The following is a 23183-nucleotide window of genomic DNA, read 5'->3' as shown; positions in this document are numbered from 1 at the left end:
AGTGTTTTATCAAATTTTAAACCGTTTTTCGTCGAAGTGTCTGATTGCTAGCATAAAGTCAGTAATTTATAACATGTAAGTTAATACCGTAGGTTAGTTTTCAGTTTTAGACAGCACATGCGGGCACATTGAGATGTACTGTCTTTGTCATGTGAACTGAAGTATATATTTTACATATTTTGGCGAATGGTAGGCCTACTTTTTAAATGTGCTTTGCAATGAGAAACGTAGTTGCGGAGCGCCTGGGCTGATTGACTGAATCACTAACAGGTGTGCTAATTGCTGGCGGGAGACATTGAGTCCAGAGACAGACCGCACCTGCAGGACCACTTCTCTTGTGTGAAAGTGATAGCTGCCCAACATAGTCAGCACAGGTGGGTAACGTTCCCATTTAAGTGTCTTCACACACTGTACGAGGCGTCGCGCGGGTGCTAGTCTCGCCGTGCTGGCCGCCAAGCCTTGCGGTGCTTACCGCGGCTCCACCGGGACTCGGCCCCAGTGGAGCCGCGGTAAGCTTGCCGCAAGGCTAAAGGCCGATTTATGCTCAGTTACGTAAGCGTAAGCGCAAGCGCAAGAGGCCCTTGCGCGCCCTTGCGCACCCCTTGCGCGACTTCTCACGTCTTGCGTGCGTCGGGCGATTTTTCTAGACTTGCGTCATTTTTTACGTAAGCTTTTACGCGAAGCTTTTACGCAAGGCTGTGATTGGTCTGCTTACTACTTCCTGTCTGGAGTATCACATTTCTCTGCCATAGTTCACTGAATGTGTAGAACATGACTGGGAGGCGGTTTATAAACAGCCGACGACGACGCCCACACACAAATACACCATATAGGCTTCACTTAGGTAGTCTTCGACCAATACCAGGAAAATCTCCTTTTCATGGTTCAATTTGAGAAACGCTGCCGTAGGAGGAAGGAGGGTGGGTGGTTTGATAGAATGGAACCCGGCCGGCAGGCTCATATACAAAAGCATTAACGTGAAGTGAAGTTAACTTTGCTGCCAACACATTATGTCGTTTTAAAATGTAGAGAGATATGCACATTTATACAACCCCAATGATCAACAACTTCATCACCCCTGTTCCTCTGTCTGTTGCCATCATTCACTGTGTATGGGGAGAACACGATCTGGCACATAAACAAACCAACGACTCCCACAGACAAAGACGTCATTCTCGAGGTCGTCTTCAACGAAAAACTTTACTCCACATATTACTCCACCTACTGTTCTGGCGGTAAATTGCTTGGCAACACGCGCAACCTAAAGGGAGCATGAATTGCTTTGAGTAAATTTTGCGCAACAACGTAACACCAACGCTGAAGCATGCAGCCGCCTTAAGCGGCTAGCTTAGCCTTGCGGTTAGCTTAGCTTAGCCGAGCAATTCGGCGCGAACTCCGCTACCGCGTAGCTGAACACTTGGCGCGAGGCGGCTCCGATGGCTGCGCGAGCTCCGCTACCCGGAGGCAGCGTCGCGGGCGGCGCGAGCTCTGGTACCGCGAGGCTAAACAATTAGCGCGAGGGAGCTCCACGGGCGGCGCGAGCTCTGCCACGGTGAGGCTAACCGGTTAGCGCGAGGTAGCTCCGCCGGGTTCGCGCCCAAGGGCCCCGGTAGAGCCGCCTCGGGCCTCGCGGTTACAGAGCTCGTGTCGCCCGCGGAGCCCCCTCGCGCTAACCGGTTAGCCTCGTGGTAGCGAGCCCAAGGGCTCCATCGGAACTTGGGCCACCGGGCTAAATGCCCTGCAACGTCAAGGGTTCGTCTTTCAGGCTATCAAAAGAGAACATTAATAATCAAAACAACATTGCAAGGATGTGTTAACTAATTTCATGTTGTCTCCCTTTTCAGCTGCTGTGTGTTACAGATGGAAACATGCTCCTTAAAGTGCAGTATGAAAACCGCAGGAAATACATTAAGTTGCAGCAAGAAGCTGACTTCGCAGATTTCATATCTGAAGGTAAATTTCCAACTGAGATATGACTAATCTAAACTGAGTTAAAATCATTATAATTAGGGCTGGGACTTGATTTAAAAAAAAAAAATCGAGTTGGAGGCTTGTAATTAATCGCATATGAATATTTGACCCGAGAACAGTGAGAAGCATGTTTTTCACATGGATTTTAGTATACCATTGAATAATGACTGAATACATTAAAAAAAAAAAAAATCTCAAGGTGGTACTTAACCAAGACTAACGGACTAGGGATGCAAATTAAATTCATTAATCAATATTTGATAAATACAGATTAAATGTTCGTTCCTGCCATTACACTACTGTATTTAACTACTTAGATCACAGAACCATAAACTGATTTGTTTAACTCAGCCTGATGATTTATTAATCTGTAGTGTGACAGACTAGTTAGCGTGACAGGTCTGTAGCTACATCTTGACCACATGTCAGCTGTTCAGCTGCAGCAGAGGAAACTCCGCTGTTCTCGGCTCCACCGCGACGCGACGAGCGCTTTTATTTAAAAAAATGTTATAGCTCTGTTAGCGACCGGCTAAAATACGGGAGGATACTGTAAACCGGCGAGGATCCGCTGTATTTATCAAAGCCGTGCTGAGGCACCGTGTCGGTTTGAGCTGCGTTCAGGCTACATTATTTAAAACTCCTCAGGCAGTGATCAGTGTCGGCGGCTTTTTAACTCATTAAATGATTGTACTTGAGTATTATCGGTATGCCTGTAACTCATCTAGTGAGAAACGTTCCGCTGTGCAAAAATAAGTGATTAAAATGTGTTCATTTTTGTGTAATTAATTAATCTTAGCCATGGTGTAGCTGCAGGCAATTAATTAATTAATTGCCTACAGCAATTTTAGTCGCGTTTTTTGCTTCCCCCAACACTGGGTGACCATCAGGACAACGTTTTAGGGGTCAAAAATGACTGGAATTCTCCTTTAACCTCATAATGCAGTGAAAGACAAGTTCTCCATACCCATGGACAAAATCACTGTGGAAGATGATACAGGCACTGAGGTGGATGAAAGCGTCTTCGCAGAATTATCCGCTATGGGGGGATTTGCTTTGTCATGACGACGGTAAGTTTTATAAAAGATAGCTTGGTTTTATTTTGCTGAAATGTGGTCACTGAAGATGCAACCATTTTAATACTAGCAAAAGCAGACTTTTTTCTTTTGATTCCTAATTATTCAGTCTTGAAGGAGATAGAGGGAGTTTCTTGGATGTCCAGTGCTGAATGCAACTGCAAATAACCTTAATTGTTGTTTTTGTTTGAGATTCCCCCTCGTCACCTCCATCCACACCTTCACCATGTAGGAGTGCCTACTCTGGCTCCATAAGTAGCAGTGACGGTGAGGTCTCAAGACCATCTAAGCGAATTAGAAGTGATGAAGAGTCATTACAGAGTTCTTCAGCCAGAGAGGTGAGTTTATCATCATATCCATTTATCTTTTTGCTTACTGTGTGTTCTAATTAATTGTTATCTATGTAGCTGATAAACCAGATCTTGCTGACAAAACCTGGAGGGACAGCAGTGCTCGAGGAATATGAAGAGACTGGTACTTTGCGTGATAGAAGCAGAAGACAGATGGTTAACATTCTAGCAGCGCACATGGTTGAGACTGAAGGGTAAGTTGTTGATACAAGGATATAGATTTCATTCTAAGGATTGGCAATATTATGTGGAATAGGACAGCCTGTCCCAGCAGTTAGGTGGTTACAACCATTTGATTGACTTTTTCATAAAAAGCCTATATTGCATGATTATTAAGAGAGTGACAGTGACTCAAGGCCGCAGTAGACCTGTATAGCTGCAGTAAATATGATCATTGTCATCCCTATGAAGTCAGGCACTTGGGTAAGTGAGTAGACCATTTTAATTTTTCTTTGCAGGAGAATCCCTCAGCGAATTACTAAAGAGAAATATGCACTTGGAGTTGTCACCTTGTTCCCTTCATTGAGAGATCCACTCTCCAAGAAAGGATATGTAAGTTGTGTATATTCCCTAAAGTAACAATCACCTATTATTAATACCCGTTTAAAATATGTTGAATGGATTTTAAACACACATATTTTACTTCATATTCAAAACAAATATGAAACATTAAGTTTCTTAGATAATTCATGTGTGAACCAGGGTGGAGGTGGGATGTCTAATTCAGAATTGCCCTAACTTTTGATTCTTCTATTTCTAAAATCTGACTTGTTCGGTATTCTTAACTTTTATTCATTCTATGTTTTCATTGTTAAAGGGATACTGCTATTTACTGACCATGAAGATTAACTTTGATAATCTCTCTGTCTTTGCTAAGGAACACTTTTATGACTGGCAAAGTGGCTCTGGATTTCTGGCATGGCGCCTTAAGACAATTCAGCGAAAGACCCTACTTGGGTCTAAGGAACCGAAAATGCAAACCGTGGGAGGAGGTGGTCCGACACAGGAAAGGGAGCTACCTGCGATTGGTGGTCAGCTAGATGATGAACGTTGTAAAGAAATCATATCCTTGATGAACCATACCAGTGACAAAGAAGTCATCATGCAGAAGATGAAGGAGACCTTTGAGTATAGGCAGCGCCTCATCCGCAACCCCAATGACTCACACACTGTACTCTCTGTGTTTCCAAGGCTGATGGATACTAAAGGGCTGGTCAGTATTGGCATCATTTTCTGTTACCATCATAGCTGAATGTTATGTGTGTCATTTGTTAATACTTTTTTCTTTTCTTTGTTGCTGCAGATACTTCAAGACTTCAGCCTCCTCTTTGGACCAGAAATATCTGCCAGACTGCTGGAGAAGTGGCATACCTCATATAAAGGAAAGGTGATCAGAGAAGCAGAGTGCCTTACTTCCACCCCAGTGCTCCAGAGTTTGCTGAAGTCTGCTAAGAATCAGTACAGTGAGGAATCATCTGAGGACCATCCAGGTATTCAGTTTTAATTGAATTATTTTGTATGTATTGGGTCATATACATACTTATGATGTAACTTATCGTAACTCAGTTGGAAAAGTGAAAACTATTTTGTGATTCAAATATAGGTGAGCATGGACTTTTATTTTTTGTTTCTTACAGGATGGGACAGTGATGTGGCATCTTTCCTACTGCTCTTGCATATCCTACCACCTCAGCCTATGAAAAAGAAATCACTGAAGATCAGCGCATCCCAGGCCATGGGACACTTAGTTGTGTTTCACAAGGTGTATTGGGCCACAGTAGGTGCTTTAATTAAGAAATGTATGTCTAAAAGCACAAACATGTGATGACATGACATTTTCACCCCCACCCCAGTCCTGCAGGAGCTTAGAAGAACACCTACAGAGCTGCCAGGAGTGCCATCAGCAGCCATACCTTCTGGCTTCTGGGACCAGCAAGCAGGCCATCAGCTCGTTCTACATTGTGATGGATAAGAAGCTCATCCCCTGCCAGGGAACCACATCATTGGCAGCCCTCGATGAGCTTTTTAAGGTGCATTTTGTCTTCAGTGTAAGCTATGCTGATGCTCTCAATAACCTGTACACATTTATCCAGACAACAGTCTATGGTATTGATGTGGAAACCACCAAAGAAAGCCCAAAGGTGAAAGAATTAAGAGCCAAGTTCATGAACAGGAGCTAAGAGTCATGTTCAACAAATTCCAGGTGTCATATTTGTTGACCATTGATTTAACATGTATTATATCCTGGAGAAGGTTTCATGTATGTGTGCGCAGTTAACAAAAAGCTTAAAGACAAAGATGTTGGCCCACATTCATGAATAGGAGTTCAGAGCAAATTTCTTGAAAAATGTATGTGTCACATTTGTAGATTGTTGCATGATGCACCTAGTGCATTAATTCAGCACCTTAAGTTTTTTCATGGATTATATCCTGGCAAAAACATTGTTCTTTTGTGTGCTCAAGAAGGATGTTCACTGCAGTTTAAAAGTTTTGTAGGTTTTCGAAAGCATTTAAATAGTTGTCATAGCACTGTTAACATGGACCCAAGCAATGATATCAATGTGCAAACACCACATCAGTCAGATTTAAGCGAGCCTATCTCACAAGATGCCTCTGATATGGACGTGGATCTGATAAATCAACCCTCTACATTAGGGTGCATCAAAAAACACAATTCTTGAATTTTGATATGGCTGGGTGCTATAAGTGTTCCAATATATGTAGAAACAACATATGCAAAATATTTCTCCAGTACATGATGATTTAGGGGGGCCACCACACATCTGTTTTTGTTGGATAAAGTGGTTAACAGTGCTCAATGGTCGCCATGGAGATCTGAGGTAAACAATACTACATCTTAAGAAAACTGAGGTGATCTTTCTGTTTGAGGTGATCTTTCTGTGTTGGGTATGCAATATTACACATTACTATCATATCTGTAGTTGTGTCATTGTGTCATCAAGTTGTATTAATAGGTATTGGCACACACAAGCGTGCCACAAGATGGTAGACTTAGTCAATGCTAACAACAAGCTGCTGAAAATCTCCCTGGCCATGAAGTGAAGACTTGATGTCACATTTCCGTTGTGGCCTTCAAAGGTCGAAAACCTGATTGATAACCCAGAAGACCTAGCTTTCTTGGCCAGCATGAAGACTGACAGAGTGGCCACATTTGGTGTATTGGACAAAAAGCTGCAGCTCAAGGTGAAGCAGTGAGAGGAGCGTCAAGGTGCCGCTGCAGCCAAACGGCTGTGTAAAGGAGCTGCAGCCGAACGGCTGTGTAAAGGAGCTGGAGGAGATGACGGCAATGTCAAGCTTGGAGTCGGAGAGTGATGAGGAGTCAGAGGAGGATACTGACACAGTCTTTCCACCATCTGAGCCATCCCACAAGCATAAGAAGACTGAAACAAACGTCTTAATTCCACCTGACTTCCTTAGCCGACCAAGTGTCGTGTCATTGGCTACAAGGTTGAGGATGTCACCAATGCAACAGGCTGCATTCACACGTGGCCTTGTTGCAGTGTCAGGCGGTGAATGTAGACTCTCTCTGCATCTTACGAAACAGCTCACCGAGCAAGACGCAAAGAGCTGGAGACAATCAGTGAGGAACAGCACAAGCAGTGGACACCAAGTTAACACCGATGCTCAGCAATGTGCGCCAGGTGGAGGAGCGTCTTACAGTGGTTGGAAATGCAGAGCGGCTGAAACTGCTTGGTGTCCCGGCGATAAGAATTAGACCAATGAGGCATGTGGAGTGATCATTGCCCGGTTGACATGCAAAGTGCTGCAGGACTGGTGGTGCGCTGACCAGGTTGGCAACATGGCCTTTGACACCATTACCTCAAACACTGGCCATCTCACAGCAGCCTGCATTGCCATACAGCTCTCACTGGGCCGACCACAGCTTTGGTCTGGGTGCCGGCACCACATTGGTGAGGTCCTCCTGAACCAGGTTTTCACAGACCTGAAGGTGGAGACATCATGCTCGCCAGAGGTTACCTTGTTCACACGTCTCTGACAGAAATGTAACCTATTACCACATGAATACAGCAGCTACTGGTCCCGCTACATTCCTGGCAACACGAGCAACCACTCCTGGGCAATTTACGTGCTGAACTTGTCAGGTGCGCAAAATAAGTCACTGACCACAAGCGAGGTGACTACCATGAGTTTGTGCAGCTGTGTCTTGTGTATCTGGATGCAGATGGTGAAGAGCAGACTGCAGTGACCTTCCAATAACCGGGAGCGCTCCACAAGGCACGATGGATGGCCAAGCTGCTCTATACACTCAAGCTGGCTTTGATGGAGAAGCACATCGAGTTGCTTCCCCAGGGCACAATCACCACACGCGGTAGCAGGTGCCGAAGATTCGGGCATTTGCCATTTTCATTAGACACATCTATGCAAAGTGGTGGTTGACCTGCGAGAAAGCTGTAGATGCTGCCTGGAATGACCTGACACTCTACCACCACCTGCAGGCATACAAGGCTGTAGATGAGGGCATTGCAGCATCCGCGATCAAGGCGATGGAGAGGCATCGCTGGTACCTAACTGTTGAGATGCTACCCCTGGCTCTCTTCAGCAGAAAGGTGCCCAATGATGACAAGTGTGCACTTGCCAGAGCAATCTTGTAGCACAAGCCCGCTGATCTCCCCATGCACATCCCTGGGCAGCGCTTTGGCACTGGCTTTGTCAAGCCAAAGTTCCCCACCCTCTTGCCAATCACCAGCTTGGCTGACCTCGCCAATAAGGATTGCTGCTTTCGAATGCACCAACTGCACATTAATGCTGCGTTCAATTAAGTGAGGTCAATGTACGTGCAATGAACGTGGTCAATGACTCTGCCAAGTGTGGCGTCAAGCTCGCATCCGACTTTGTTGCAGTGGCAAGGGAGGAGCAGCACCTGCATATCGTGCTGCAGGCAGTTGAAAATGACCGCAACCAACAGCAGAACCTCCACCGCTAAAAACGCAAGCTAATCCCTGAATAGGACGGTTACTCTAGGGCGGTGGGTGGGAGGCATATCTGGGGGGAGATGCACTGGCTAGGTTCAGAGTTCAGGTTCCATTTCCTCTCTCTTTCTCCCAGGTGATGTTGCTTAGTGGAGCAGACTCTGGCACAGACTGAGCAATTAAGTTTGAAGTTTAGTTAGTGTCAGCTCTTACCATTAGGTACTGTTAGTTGCCAGTGAGTAAGCCACTAGAGAGGGTTTGTTATTTTAAGTATGTCAGCATCACCCCTTGTGTTTAACAATATAGTCAATTAAACTTCATGTGTTTGTCCGACATCCATCACTGCTGCACAAAATTCAGGGTAAGGCCACGTGAACATGTCCCATTGAACTCCATTCATTTAGTCTATAAAACAAATTAATGGAGAATCTTGAAAGTTGAATTCTGAGAAATGCCCAAGTTGCCCAAAGGGCAAACAAACAACTTTTACTTTGGTAACCCTATTGAACATGCAACTGTGTAAAAGTTCACTGTACTCAACATTTCCAGGTCAACCTTTAGGCAATTGGAGTAAAAATTGCAAATTTTTCGAAATTTCGCCAAAGTTCATGTGTTAGGTGCCACCCCTAAATCTCAATGGAATTCCTCAAAACTTTGCAAAAGTCACTTTTATGTTAATTGGAACAAAGTGCAATGCCAGCCAAATTGATATTTTGAAATAAAAAAAATTCCATTGAAATTTGATGCACCCTACTCTACATCTCATATGCCAAAAGACCAGGCAAAAGAAATGTGTGCTTCAATCATGGCAAAGTTAGTGGGAAGTGGTGTTGCTAACAATGTTGTATCATCTGTTGTTGAAAGCATGGAGGAGTATGTCAATGAGGTTCATGAAAATCTTAAAGAACAAGTGTTGAGTGCTGTGCCTGATACAAATCCCAGTAGAAGTGCAGTGGAGGATGTCTTCAGTAAAAGTTACAATCCATTTACTGATTTAAACACTAACTCTAAATGGAGTAAGTATTTTGCTGAGAAATGGGGTGTTGTTGAACCGGTGGAAATTCATTTAGGAGTAAGATATGATTCAAAGAGAAACAAAGTATCTGGAAAATATGAGCAGGTACCAGTAAATGACACTTTCATTTATGTTCCCCTTTTAAAAATATTAGATTTTATTTTTAGAAATGAACAAGTCTGTCAAGAAATTAATAAATCGGCTGCTCAAAGTGATTTATGCCAAGATTTCTGTGATGGCAAATACTTTAAGCAACACCCATTATTTTCAAGATCAAAAAATGCTTTGCAAATTCAAGTTTATTATGATGACTTCGAAACATCTAATCCCCTCGGGTCAAAACAAGGCATCCATAAACTTGGATGTTTGTATTTTACACTCTGCAATTTACCACCGCGTCAGAATTCATGTTTGATGAATATTCATCTAATTTCTTTTCATTCCCAAGATGCAAAAAAATATGGTCTTGACAAAATGCTAAGTCCATTTATAGAAGATGTAAAAGTCTTGGAACAAAAGGGAATGAAAGTGTCATTTATGGAACAGCCTCTCTATGGTACCATTTCACAAGTAACAGGTGACATTTTAGGTCTGAACTCAATTCTTGGTTTTGTTGAATCTTTTTCTGCAACCTACTACTGCAGGATGTGTCTTATTGACAAAGCATCGGCTCAAACAGTGTTTAGTGAAAACGATCCACGTGTGACTTTACGCACCAAATTAACAAATGAGGAGCATTACAGTTATCTAATGGAAAATCCAAGAGAAAATTCATGCTTTGGGATTAAACGTAATAGCATACTCAATACCTTGGCATACTTCAGTGTATCAGATAACTTTGTGTTTGACATTATGCATGATATCTTAGAAGGCGTCGCACAGTATGAAGTTAAGTTGCTGTTTGAATATTTGAATCGTAATTTTATTTCCAATGAAAATTTTCCCCATGTATTACTGAGGGAATGACTGAGGGAATTTACAACATCTCATTGAAGACCATCATCGGTTATTTAAAGATTTGTATCCTCAAAATAATTTAATCCCAAAACATCACTTCATGATACATTACGCTGAGTGTATACGCAAAATTGGTCCTTTATTGCATGTTAGGAGTATGAGATACGAAGCCAAACATAAATTCTTCAAGTCTAGCATTAAAAATTTCAAAAACATAAAGTCTCTTGCCAAAAAAAAACAAATAGCTGTAGCCTATCACTGGGAGTCGCTGTCTGCCAAAGGTATTGAGTCTGGGCCTGTCAAAACAAAAATACTGATGTTGAAAATGGTGATTTGATTTCAGAACACTTTCAGATTGATTTATTAAGTGAGATAAATGTCACAACTTAGGTAAACCATAATGGTGCTGAATATCACATGGGTCTTGTCGTTTGTACAGATTTTGTTCATGAAATGCCAGTGTTCAGCAAAATTGTTGGCATAATTCTGAGAAATTAAGTTTATTTTTTGGTGTCAGAAATGGAGGCTACATTTGTAGAACATTTTCTTGCTTTCCGTGTTGTTGATCAAGTGCATAATGTTTCAATTGTTAGACCTCAGGAGCTACGATACTTTAAGCCCTTTGATGTCCAAATGTCTTATGGTACAGACTCATTTTTCTATGTTGTACCAGATGGCTGCATTGTCTAAGGTAAGCAGCAGAGCTGCCTCATGTCTTTAATATATTTTTGTACAAGGTCACTGCTGTCTTTTTGTGCCTTGTTTGTCTGAAAGCATGGGCAAAATAAAATCTTTTCATGACGGTAACTGTATTTTGAGTGTTTACTGTAAATGCATGGTGGGAGGGCTAGACTTTTATCGTACAATCCAAGTATAATTGTGTAAATTCGTGTAGTATATTTTATTTATAGTATGCATGTGTATATATGTATGTGTGTATGTAACTATGTAACACTGTTGAGTGTTATTTAATAGCTATTAAATAAAACTAAACAGTTTTAATGTACACTACAGTAGTTATTAAACAACACTAGCCAGTGTTATTGTCATCTATTACAATGTTAATAATTTACACCATAAGAGTTAGTTTATTAACACTGGTGCAGAGTAAATAATTTACACTATGATAGTCATTAAATAACACTGACATGTGTTAATATTGTTCATTATAGTGTTGATAAATAACACTTAAGATTTTTAAGTAACACTAACATTGTTTATAATTTTAGCAATTAACACTAAGAGTTTTTAAAGTAACACTATCAAAGTGTTTATAATCTTAGTCATTAACAGAGTTTTTAAAGTAACACTATCAAAGTGTTTATAATTTTAGTAATTAACACTAAGTTTTTAAAATAACACTATCATAGTGTTTTCAAAAGTGTTAATTTAACACTTTTATAAACATAAACACTGGGTCAGTGTCAATTTTAACTGAAAGTACACACACACAGAAACACGTAAACACGATAAATAATTAAATTCTTGAATATAATATATCCCGGGTTTGGATTGACCTGGGCACTGTTACATTTCTTTGGGGTAAAGCCTCACAATGGAGAGGGACAATCAATAACAGAGTTGGTTTTCATCAATTTGGGAGATCGCTTATCTTGTTATGAAGGGGTTAATGAGAGCCCGACAGGACAGACTAATAAACCAAACAGTAGATATCAATAATTGCAATAATCACATTTCCAAATGGCTTCATTATACCTAGTTCGTATGCGACCCAAATACTAAATAGAAAAGGTAGGCTACATTAATATTTGATCACTTTTATTCTAGAAAGGCTTTTCATGCGCTGCGTTCGATACGGAGGGAAACTATCGGCTCGAGCTTCTGGCTTGTCACAGCCATCCCGTTCTCGTTCTCATTAGCTATTAATTGAGTTCACCTGTGTCGCCCCGCACGTGCGGGATGAATATTTTTGCGTTGCTCCCAAACGCGAATTAAAATGGTCCCGCGGTTGATTGTTGGTTTTTTGTGCGCTTTTGACTGAACAATCCGGACAACGTGGCCACCAACGGGGGAGCGAGGACCCCCGCATGTAAGTCACCAATCGTTTGTTATTCCTTGAGCTGGTTGAAGTTGTTTGGTTGTGTTTGGCTGCTGTTTTCAGAATGTGTCCACCGCACACACACATCGCTATATTCTTTCCCCTAAACTTAACCTGGATTTTACCGCTCGTCTGTTTGGTTTTGGCTCATTCTAAGTTTAGTGCAGTGTTGTAGGTTGTTTTTGAGTGCATTGTTGCACGTGTTTGTATGAGGCCTAACGGGGGACGACTAAACGACTGACTTTACTAACGCTGCGGACCGCTACAACAACAACAATAACAACCTGTCTGGACACTGGGAAGGGTGTGCTCTTGAAACTGGACGCAAAATGGAAGAACACCTGCAACTATTGTGAAAGTTCAACGTTTGGGCAAAATTGGAATTGGTGAAAGCAAACAAGCGCAAGTTAAATGGTAAGTATACCAAATGGCGAATGCAACTATTTTCGCCAATTGCTTTTTTGTTTCACAGCACCACTGGACTACAGAACATCCCTAGTGGAAATGACATCGGTGCAATTCTGGAGTTTACAATTTGATGTCACAGCACCTTCTGCCGATGCTTCACCTCCCTTAGAAATCCTCAAAGAACTGGAAGTTCTGGGAAAAACCCAGAACGGATGTCTGGCAAACCGAAATTAGGGCGAGTGTGAAGTTGTGACCTCAAACTTCCACAATGGGGTTTGTTTTCGCTCCACCCGTAACCCCACTGGACTGGTGTATGAAAAGCTGTCAGACTGACTTCACTAGACGAATGACTGCGGGCATGTTATGGTTTGGTTTCAATTGTTGGTTTTTGGCTTGGTAGGTTTGAATTTAGGAGATGGATTAGTTGATTTACACATCCACACAGTACTCTACATTCTCCCTTTTTTGAATCTTTCCTTTTTACAACTTTCCATACATTTGCAAATTGTTGACTGCTGCTGAACTTGTAGGCTACTGCTGCTTCATACTTCAATGTGGTTTTATTCTGTGCTAAATTATTTTAATTCCTTGCAATGTGGTTTGATTCTATGCAATACGGTTTTAATTCTTTGCAATTCTATGCACTACGATTCTAATTCTTTGCAATTCTATGCATTATACGATTTTAATTCTTTGCAATTCTATGCATTACGATTTTAATTATTTGCAGTTATATGCTCTATATGATTTTTATTACTTGCAATTCTATGCACTACGATTTTTCATTCTTTGCAATTCTATGCATTATACGATTTTCATTCTTTGCAATTCTATGCACTAAGATTTTAATTCTTTGCAATTCTATGCATTATACGATTTTATTTCTTTGCAATTCTATGCACTACGATTTTAAGTCATTGCAATGTGGTTTTATTCTGTGCAATATAATCTGAAACATGTACTCGGACAATTGCAGTTGGCCAATTGGGGAGTATAGTCGACCTATGGCTATAAGATGTGTATGTAAACATACTGACTGTACAGCAAATGCAATTGTGTTGGGAGCGTTTCACCTGGTAGCCTGGAAGCTAATTTGCTCCAACGCAACTGTGTTGGGAGCGTTTCACCTGGTAGCTTGGAAGGTAGTTTGCTCCAACGCAACTGTGTTGGGAGCGTTTCACCTGGTAGCCTGGAAGCTAGTTGCTCCAACGCAACTGTGTTGGGAGCGTTTCACCTGGTAGCCTGGAAGCTAGTTGCTCCAACGCAACTGTGTTGGGAGCGTTTCACCTGGTAGCTTGGAAGGTAGTTTGCTCCAACGCAACTGTGTTGGGAGCCTTTCACCTGGTAGCCTGGATGAAAAGCTGTCAGACTGACTTCACTAGACGAATGACTGCGGGCATGTTATGGTTTGGTTTCAATTGTTGGTTTTTGGCTTGGTAGGTTTGAATTTAGGAGATGGATTAGTTGATTTACACATCCACACAGTACTCTACATTCTCCCTTTTTTTAATCTTTCCTTTTTACAACTTTCCATACATTTGCAAATTGTTGACTGCTGCTGAACTTGTAGGCTACTGCTGCTTCATACTTCAATGTGGTTTTATTCTGTGCTAAATTATTTTAATTCCTTGCAATGTGGTTTGATTCTATGCACTACGATTTTAATTCTTTGCAATTCTATTCTTTGCAATTCTATGCACTACGATTTTAATTCTTTGCAATTCTATGCACTACGATTTTAATTCTTTGCAATTCTATGCACTACGATTCTAATTCTTTGCAATTCTATGCACTACGATTTTAATTATTTTGCAATTCTATGCACTACGATTCTAATTCTTTGCAATTCTATGCACTACGATTTTAATTATTTGCAATTCTATGCTCTATATGATTTTTATTATTTGCAATTGTATGCACTACGATTTTTCATTCTTTGCAATTCTATGCATTATACGATTTTAATTCTTTGAAATTATATGCACTAAGATTTCAATTCTTTGCAATTCTATGCACTACGATTTTAAGTCATTGCAATGTGGTTTTATTCTGTGCAATATAATCTGAAATATATACTCGGACAATTGCAGTTGGCCAATTGGGGAGTATAGTCGACCTATGGCTATAAGATGTGTATGTAAACATACTGACTGTACAGCAAATGCAATTGTGTTGGGAGCGTTTCACCTGGTAGACTGGAAGCTAGTTTGCTCCAACGCAACTGTGTTGGGAGCGTTTCACCTGGTAGCTTGGAAGGTAGTTTGCTCCAACGCAACTGTGTTGGGAGCGTTTCACCTGGTAGCTTGGAAGGTAGTTTGCTCCAACGCAACTGTGTTGGGAACGTTTCACCTGGTAGCCTGGAAGCTAGTTGCTCCAACGCAACTGTGTTGGGAGCGTTTCACCTGGTAGCCTGGAAGCTAGTTGCTCCAACGCAACTGTGTTGGGAGCGTTTCACCTGGTAGCTTGGAAGGTAGTTTGCTCCAACGCAACTGTGTTGGGAGCCTTTCACCTGGTAGCCTGGACGAAAAGCTGTCAGACTGACTTCACTAGACGAATGACTGCGGGCATGTTATGGTTTGGTTTCAATTGTTGGTTTTTGGCTTGGTAGGTTTGAATTTAGGAGATGGATTAGTTGATTTACACATCCACACAGTACTCTACATTCTCCCTTTTTTTAATCTTTCCTTTTTACAACTTTTCATACATTTGCAAATTGTTGACTGCTGCTGAACTTGCAGGCTACTGCTGCTTCATACTTCAATGTGGTTTTATTCTGTGCTAAATTATTTTAATTCCTTGCAATGTGGATTGATTCTATGCAATACGGTTTTAATTCTTTGCAATTCTATGCACTACGATTTTAATTCATTGCAATTCTATTCTTTGCAATTCTATGCACTACGATTTTAATTATTTTGCAATTCTATGCATTATACGATTTTAATTCTTTGCAATTCTATGCACTACGATTTTAATTATTTTGCAATTCTATGCATTATACGATTTTAATTATTTGCAATTCTATGCACTACGATTTTAATTATTTGCAATTCTATGCTCTATATGATTTTTATTACTTGCAATTCTATGCACTAAGATTTTAATTCTTTGCAATTCTATGCATTATACGATTTTAATTCTTTGCAATTCTATGCACTAAGATTTTAATTCTTTGCAATTCTATGCATTATACGATTTTATTTCTTTGCAATTCTATGCACTAAGATTTCAATTCTTTGCAATTCTTTGCACTACGATTTTAAGTCATTGCAATGTGGTTTTATTCTGTGCAATATAATCTGAAATATGTACTCGGACAATTGCAGTTGGCCAATTGGAGAGTATAGTCGACCTATGGCTATAAGATGTGTATGTAAACATACTGACTGTACAGCAAATGCAATTGTGTTGGGAGCGTTTCACCTGGTAGCCTGGAAGCTAGTTTGCTCCAACGCAACTGTGTTGGGAGCGTTTCACCTGGTAGCTTGGAAGGTAGTTTGCTCCAACGCAACTGTGTTGGGAGCGTTTCAACTGGTAGCCTGGAAGCTAGTTGCTCCAACGCAACTGTGTTGGGAGCGTTTCACCTGGTAGCTTGGAAGGTAGTTTGCTCCAACGCAACTGTGTTGGGAGCCTTTCACCTGGTAGCCTGGATGAAAAGCTGTCAGACTGACTTCACTAGACGAATGACTGCGGGCATGTTATGGTTTGGTTTCAATTGTTGGTTTTTGGCTTGGTAGGTTTGAATTTAGGAGATGGATTAGTTGATTCACACATCCACACAGTACTCTACATTCTCCCTTTTTTGAATCTTTCCTTTTTACAACTTTCCATACATTTGCAAATTGTTGACTGCTGCTGAACTTGTAGGCTACTGCTGCTTCATATACTTCAATGTGGTTTTATTCTGTGCTAAATTATTTTAATTCCTTGCAATGTGGTTTGATTCTATGCAATACGGTTTTAATTCTTTGCAATTCTATGCACTACGATTTTTATTCTTTGCAATTCTATGCACTACGATTTTAATTATTTTGCAATTCTATGCATTATACGATTTTAATTCTTTGTAATTCTATGCACTACGATTTTAATTCTTTGCAATTCTATGCATTATACGATTTTATTTCTTTGCAATTCTATGCACTAAGATTTCAATTCTTTGCAATTCTATGCACTACGATTTTAAGTCATTGCATTGTGGTTTTATTCTGTGCAATATAATCTGAAATATGTACTCGGACAATTGCAGTTGGCCAATTGGGGAGTATAGTCGACCTATGGCTATAAGATGTGTATGTAAACATACTGACTGTACAGCAAATGCAATTGTGTTGGGAGCGTTTCACCTGGTAGCCTGGAAGCTAGTTTGCTCCAACGCAACTGTGTTGGGAGCGTTTCACCTGGTAGCCTGGAAGCTAGTTGCTCCAACGCAACTGTGTTGGGAGCGTTTCACCTGGTAGCCTGGAAGGTAGTTTGCTCCAACACAACTGTGTTGGGAGCGTTTCACCTGGTAGCTTGGAAGGTAGTTTGCTCCAACGCAACTGTGTTGGGAGCCTTTCGCCTGGTAGCTAACCTGTGTGTTGTATTTATGCATATTACTTAATTGTCTAGCATCTGCATTAGCTAGCTATAGCTGCTGTGTACGGGGAATGGGTTAGCCTAGCGATTTTTAGTACTTGCACTTGGTCCTATGAACATCAACACCGGCAAAGATTTGTAGTACTGCAAATTTAAATTTTTGACAAATTTTCCATTTCAATATTTTGTCAAATTTCAAAGTCCATTCCCAGATATGTACGAACTTCAGCAATGGAGGCAAGTAAGGTTTATCACTTTCTATGGCAATTTACTTGAGTTAAATTATTTGCTCTATAAAAACATATGGTTCTCACTGTACCATAATCATCTTGCTAGATATGCCTCATGCTGTCCTTTATATTACTTATTTGCAAGGAATTTAAGCATTGACAATTATTTATGAACGTTGAACCATGAAAGAATTGAATTATTTTTGTTCAGGGGTGGGTTTGCCCCTGGAAATTTATTTCAAGATCAGTGTTCTACAGCGTTTGTCAAATTCAGGACTGGCGCTGGAAGCTGTAGGTGGAGGGAAGACCAGGAATGGTGCAGCTCTGCAGATGCTGAAGGGTAAGACAATGGAATACACATATTGATGGCTTGCTTGGATTGTTTAGATTGTTTAGAATGACACGGTCAGCGACTCATCGTACAGATCTAAAGTAATCCATACAGATGTGTTCATTCTGACTGGCTGTTAAGAAAGCATTCTCGGCCACTAGGACTAGTCAGGATGTGTATTACATGTGGCTGGCTTTTGGGGTTGGGAGTAATAACTATTGTAATTAGTTCTATCAAAACAGCCCACTATGTACTGTGCTGTAAAAGTGCATATAAAATACCCTATTGACATCTGAGTGAAGTGTTGGACTGCATTAATGGGGAGAAAACAAATGTCCAGTGTGCCAAAGGGTCACGTGTGTTCCTGAAGGGACTGAGGCGACGCAGTCGGAGGTCCCTGCGGTGGCGGTCAGCGGGAGGTGTCAAGACCAACCAGCTCCTCGTCCAGGAAAGGGGAATTCTTCAGACCGTTCTTCAAAGGTTCAATAAAGTAAATCTTATCATCTAAAAAATCTAGGACACAGTAGCTGGGTTCATCAGCAAATTGTAGCTGGGCTTTTGGTCCCCCAGAATAAAAGTCAATGGTGCTGAGGAGCGCTGCTCAGGTGACTCCCCCCCCCCCCCCCCTTATTTATTATCTCTCTTCCCCCCCCCCTAGAGGGGGGTGGGGGATGGGGGGGAGTTAGAGATCTACCTATTTATTTTTTATTTATTATGTTTATTTTTTTTTCCACAATGTCTTGTTTTTTAAACGATTTATGATGACTACCGTATATGCTCTGTAAGGTGACCTTGGGTGTCTTGAAAGGCACCTCTAAATTAAATGTATTATTATTTCCTATGGTAGAGAGGTGCGTGATATTTATTCGAGAGATGGTACATGAAACGGATGACCTGTTAAGATGCTAGGGGGATCAACTCCCAGCAGCGGTACCGTATCCCCAACGTCTTAATGTTGTAACCTGTCAAACCCAACGCTAACATTTCAGGAAGCTTTCAGTGCATCCTGACAATGCCACTGTTGGATACATTTACACTTGGTTGGGGCCATTGTATAAAATTAATCCATCGATACCATCTCAAAATAATGCTCTCATAGTGTGTGCTTTTGATTTTTTTTTTTCGCTTAGTCAAACTGATATTGGCTAATGCTTAAGAATCGTAAAAATGAATAATTGCTCTTCCGGTCACACAATGCTTGCTTCCATCCTTTGTATAATTTTTATACCTACCCTTGGTGTATATTTTTTGCCCTTCTTGCTATGACTAATTTCCACTTGGGATCAACAAATTACTGTTTTTTTTCAGGTCACGATGGAAGAGCAGATGGCTGTGCAGTTGCCATGGTGGAGAGACCCAGGTGAGAACTTTGATAAATGGTTCCTTCATTCTTAAATGGACCAAATGGCAATCACATAATCCCTCCCGATTTTAATAAAAATTTTGAAGACTGGGAATAGCTGAACTGACTTGTATACATTTATTGATGAAAGATGGTAATCCAGCACTGACTATTTTAATGTGGTTTTGATGTTGATGCACTATACAATTTTAATTCTTTGCAATTCTATGCACTATACGATTTTAATTCTTTGCAATTCTATGCACTATACAATTTTAATTCTTTGCAATTCTATTCACTATACGATTTTATTTATTTGCTATTCTATGCACTATACAATTTTAAGTCTTTGCAATTCTATGCACTGCGATTTAAATTCTGTGCAATTCTATGCACTGTACGATTTTAATTCTTTGCCATATGGTTTTATTCTGTGCCGTATAAAACGGAATATGTGCAGTGCGGTTCCTTTGTGATTGTTCTCAGGCGGTGTCCTTTTGGTTCAATCCATCTAAACATGTAATCACCAGCGAGACTTGTGTTTACATGACACTCGAGAACCAAATTATTGGGTTTGTCTCACTGTGATTGTATTTTTAAGATGCATGTATACACCTTAGTCTGACTAAAATCAGACCGGATCGGGTTTCTCATCGTCGGATTAAGACCTCTAGATTATTCGATTGATGGTCTCATTAATCGTGCATGTACGTTCAATCAGGGTTATGCGTTCTGCGCATGCTGGAGATTTTTTCCCAGAGCAGGAAATAGAAGGAGACAATAGTCATGGTGTTGTCACTGTCAAACGGCAAACACGATGGAGAGGTCCAGGAGCAAGACACACTTTTGGACTGACGAGGAAACTCACCATGATGTACCAGTTAAAATACGTGCACAATTTACAGTTTATGGATGGGAGGAAGACTAGAAACTGATTTATTTAAAAAAGGTGATTGAAATGGGTACAATGCCATGCCACCTATCGTACTGGGACATGACATGCTTCGGCCATTGAATCGATGTGTACTTGGACATTTGCAGTTGTTTCATAAAAAGGTTGAATACTCCCTGGGAATAGCTCAACTGACTTGTATCAATTATACATACATTTATTGATGAAAGATGGTAATCCAGCACTGACGATTTTGATGTTGCCGTAATGACTTGAAGCCTTTTCTCTCCTGTAAATCAATATAAAATCCAACCTAAATTACTGAATGTAATGACCTATGTTTGATGCCAGATGGTGTTGTTACTGCATTTGTGTCTTTGATTGGCCTTCACGTTTGGTGATCAAAATGTCTTCTAAATCTGCCAGCACACTGTGAGACTGACTTTACTTTGTGCCTTCAATTTATTTCAGAGTATGATGACCGAACAGTTGATCTACAACGATGGCCTACTCCCCATCCACCCTGAGGATCCCTGGCTACACCTGCAATCCAATCTACCCCAGACATAACCACTCGGAGCTCAACAACTCCTACAACTCCTCCTGCCTCCTACACACCATACTGTTACCACTTTACCATTTTACTTTAAAAAAAAGTACTGTAATTCACACCATGTTGTAGGAAAAGCATGTTTAGCTCAATGATTTATACATTCTATTTCTGTGACCCCAACTATTGTATTTCTAACCCAGTTACCTCGTAACCCTCTTTCTAAGGGAGCGACTAAAGGGACAAAGCTGGAGCAAACCTGAGTTTAACAATCTTTCTAATCTTTCTTTCAAATGTCCTCAATTGAAACACATAAAATGCCTAAAGTAACTTGTCTAACAAAACAAAAAGCCAACCTAATACCCAAACTTAACCATCTAACTAAAGATCTCAAATGCCTAAACTCTCTTACCTTAACCGAGTACCTAAACCGAACCATTTAACTAAACATCTCAAAGGCCTAAACTCGCTTACCTCAACCTAACCTAATACCCAAACTTAACCATCTAACTGAAGAGCTCAAACACCTAAACTCTTACCTTAACCTAGTACCTAAACTGAACCATCTAACTAAACATCTCAAAGGCCTAAACTCGCTTACCTCAACCTAACCTAATACCCAAACTTGACCATCTAACTTAAAAGCCCAAATGCTTAAACTCTTACCCTAACCTGGTACCTAAACTTGACAATCTAACTAAGCATCTCTAATAACTAAACTCTTTCCTAATACCTAAACAATCTTTAATACAATCACTAATGCCTAAACTTAAACAAACGCCAATAATAAAAGTTAACCATCCTTAATCTTAAACCCAAACCAGACTTGTCCCTGGGTCGCTCCACTTTGTTTCTTTAAAGGCATCTCTTTTCCCCTGCATCTGTGTTTTATTCCTTGAGGACTTCAGGTGGGGTGCCATACAGTGTTGCATGGGTTCTTGGGTCAATTGTGGCACCCATTGCACTCCTGACCATCCCTGGAAGAAGGGATCCCCTCCACTGCGTTTCTTCTCAAAATTTCTTCCTTGCTGATTCAAGGGAGTTTTTTCTTGCCCGTGTGGGGGCATGGGTAAAGGGGGGTGTCACAAATATTTGGCCTGTTAAGCCCTTTGAGACTGTAATGGTGATTAAGGGCTATACAAATAAAATTGAATTGAATAAAGATACTTCATCTTTACAGATTTTGTTTTGGGGAATTGGGACAGCTGAGCAGCTTAAGCATCCTTACTGGTGAATCTGATCTGACGATATCAATCATAGGACTATGAAGCTGCAGAGTTCTTCCAAGAAAGGGTTCCAATCCAGGATAGCTTTTAACACACTTTATTTGTTAAAGTATTTCGGTATGGTAACTACGGAGCAAAAGGAGGTGGAAGCGTGTTGAACACGTGCTGAGCGTCGCCCTGCTGATCAAAAACATTAACCCTTTGTCTGGTAGCAGCTAGAAGATTCTGAAGTCCAACTTCTCTGTCGAGATTGAACTGTAATGCAATGCACAACATGCAATTTGTCCTTATCTCAATTTTTAAAACTTTTTATATTTTTTATTATTACTATTTATTGTGCTGCGCCCTCTCGCTCTCTCGATCTCTCTCTCTCTCTCTCGATCTCTCTCTCTGTATTAATACTGTACTTGACTTGGGAAGCCCTGCACAAGAATTCCAATGTGTTTGAACTGTCTGGTTTATGCACAAATGGCGAATAAAAACCTTTGAACCTTCTTTTTTTTAACCTTTTTGAGATTGATAGGGTGAAGTGGGCGTGGCCTATGTGACGTATTAGCCTCGGCTTCACCTATCTAAAGGTGCTGCCTTCTGTGTGGTTGGAGCAGCTATTGCAGCCTTCAATAAGGTCCTGCTCCCCTTGTGGCAATGTATAGTATTTAGGGCTTATATGTTTGGTCCTGCTTCCTTGTGCCTATTTATTTGATCTGTTACTGAGGGGTCGGCTTAGGTCAGGAGGTAGAGCAGTTGTCTTGTAACCGAAAGGTTGCTAGTTCGATCCCCAGCTCCTCCTAGCTGAGTGTTGATGTGTCCCTGAGGAGTGCCAAACAGTGTTGCATGGGTTCTTGCTAGATTGCATTACGGCTGAGGCCATTGATTAAGATTGTTAATTTGAAGAGTATGAATAAAGAGTAATTGAAGTGGATTGTTGAATGTCTTTCAAATTTGTCACAATAGGGAAATCTGTTTAGAATGCATCTAGGTGAAGTGTTTATTGCTACTATAAAACACCAAGAATAGCAGGCTATGTATAAATACTGACCAATATATTCTTTTTAATAAAAAAACCCTATGTAGTCATCACTCACCCTCAGGCTCTTGTCTAACCCTGCTGAGCACGCCTGGTTGGCGCTCTACTTCGCTGAAGGCCATTTGACTTCATAAAAGCTGCAGTTCGTAAATGGTGACAAAGAAGTCCTTATGTAGGAAAGGTGAAGGAAGGATGAAAGGGGTGCTGGTTCTACTGGTCTAA

General features: G+C 40.8%; 1 long non-coding RNA gene across 3 annotated transcripts; it reads left to right on the top strand.

Moving 5' to 3' along the window:
- Window positions 1–11783: 11783 nt before the first annotated feature.
- LOC132464447 (uncharacterized) lies at window positions 11784–22428 on the top strand. 3 transcript variants are annotated; one of them, XR_009527268.1, is made up of 5 exons: window positions 11784–12070; window positions 17852–17933; window positions 18265–18414; window positions 19233–19284; window positions 20630–22428. It is a non-coding gene; the product is annotated as an uncharacterized LOC132464447 (long non-coding RNA). The 3 variants fall into 3 exon arrangements; XR_009527267.1 differs by lacking the exon at window positions 11784–12070 and adding an exon at window positions 12160–12368 and having other exon boundaries at window positions 18265–18404; XR_009527266.1 differs by lacking the exon at window positions 11784–12070 and adding an exon at window positions 12160–12368.
- The last annotated feature ends 755 nt before the right edge of the window (window positions 22429–23183 follow it).

Source organism: Gadus macrocephalus, chromosome 9, assembly GCF_031168955.1.
Source record: "Gadus macrocephalus chromosome 9, ASM3116895v1".
In the NCBI taxonomy this organism is placed as follows: domain Eukaryota; kingdom Metazoa; phylum Chordata; class Actinopteri; order Gadiformes; family Gadidae; genus Gadus; species Gadus macrocephalus.
Note: the sequence above shows the minus strand (reverse complement) of the source record. Positions and strands in the feature narration are given on the sequence as shown.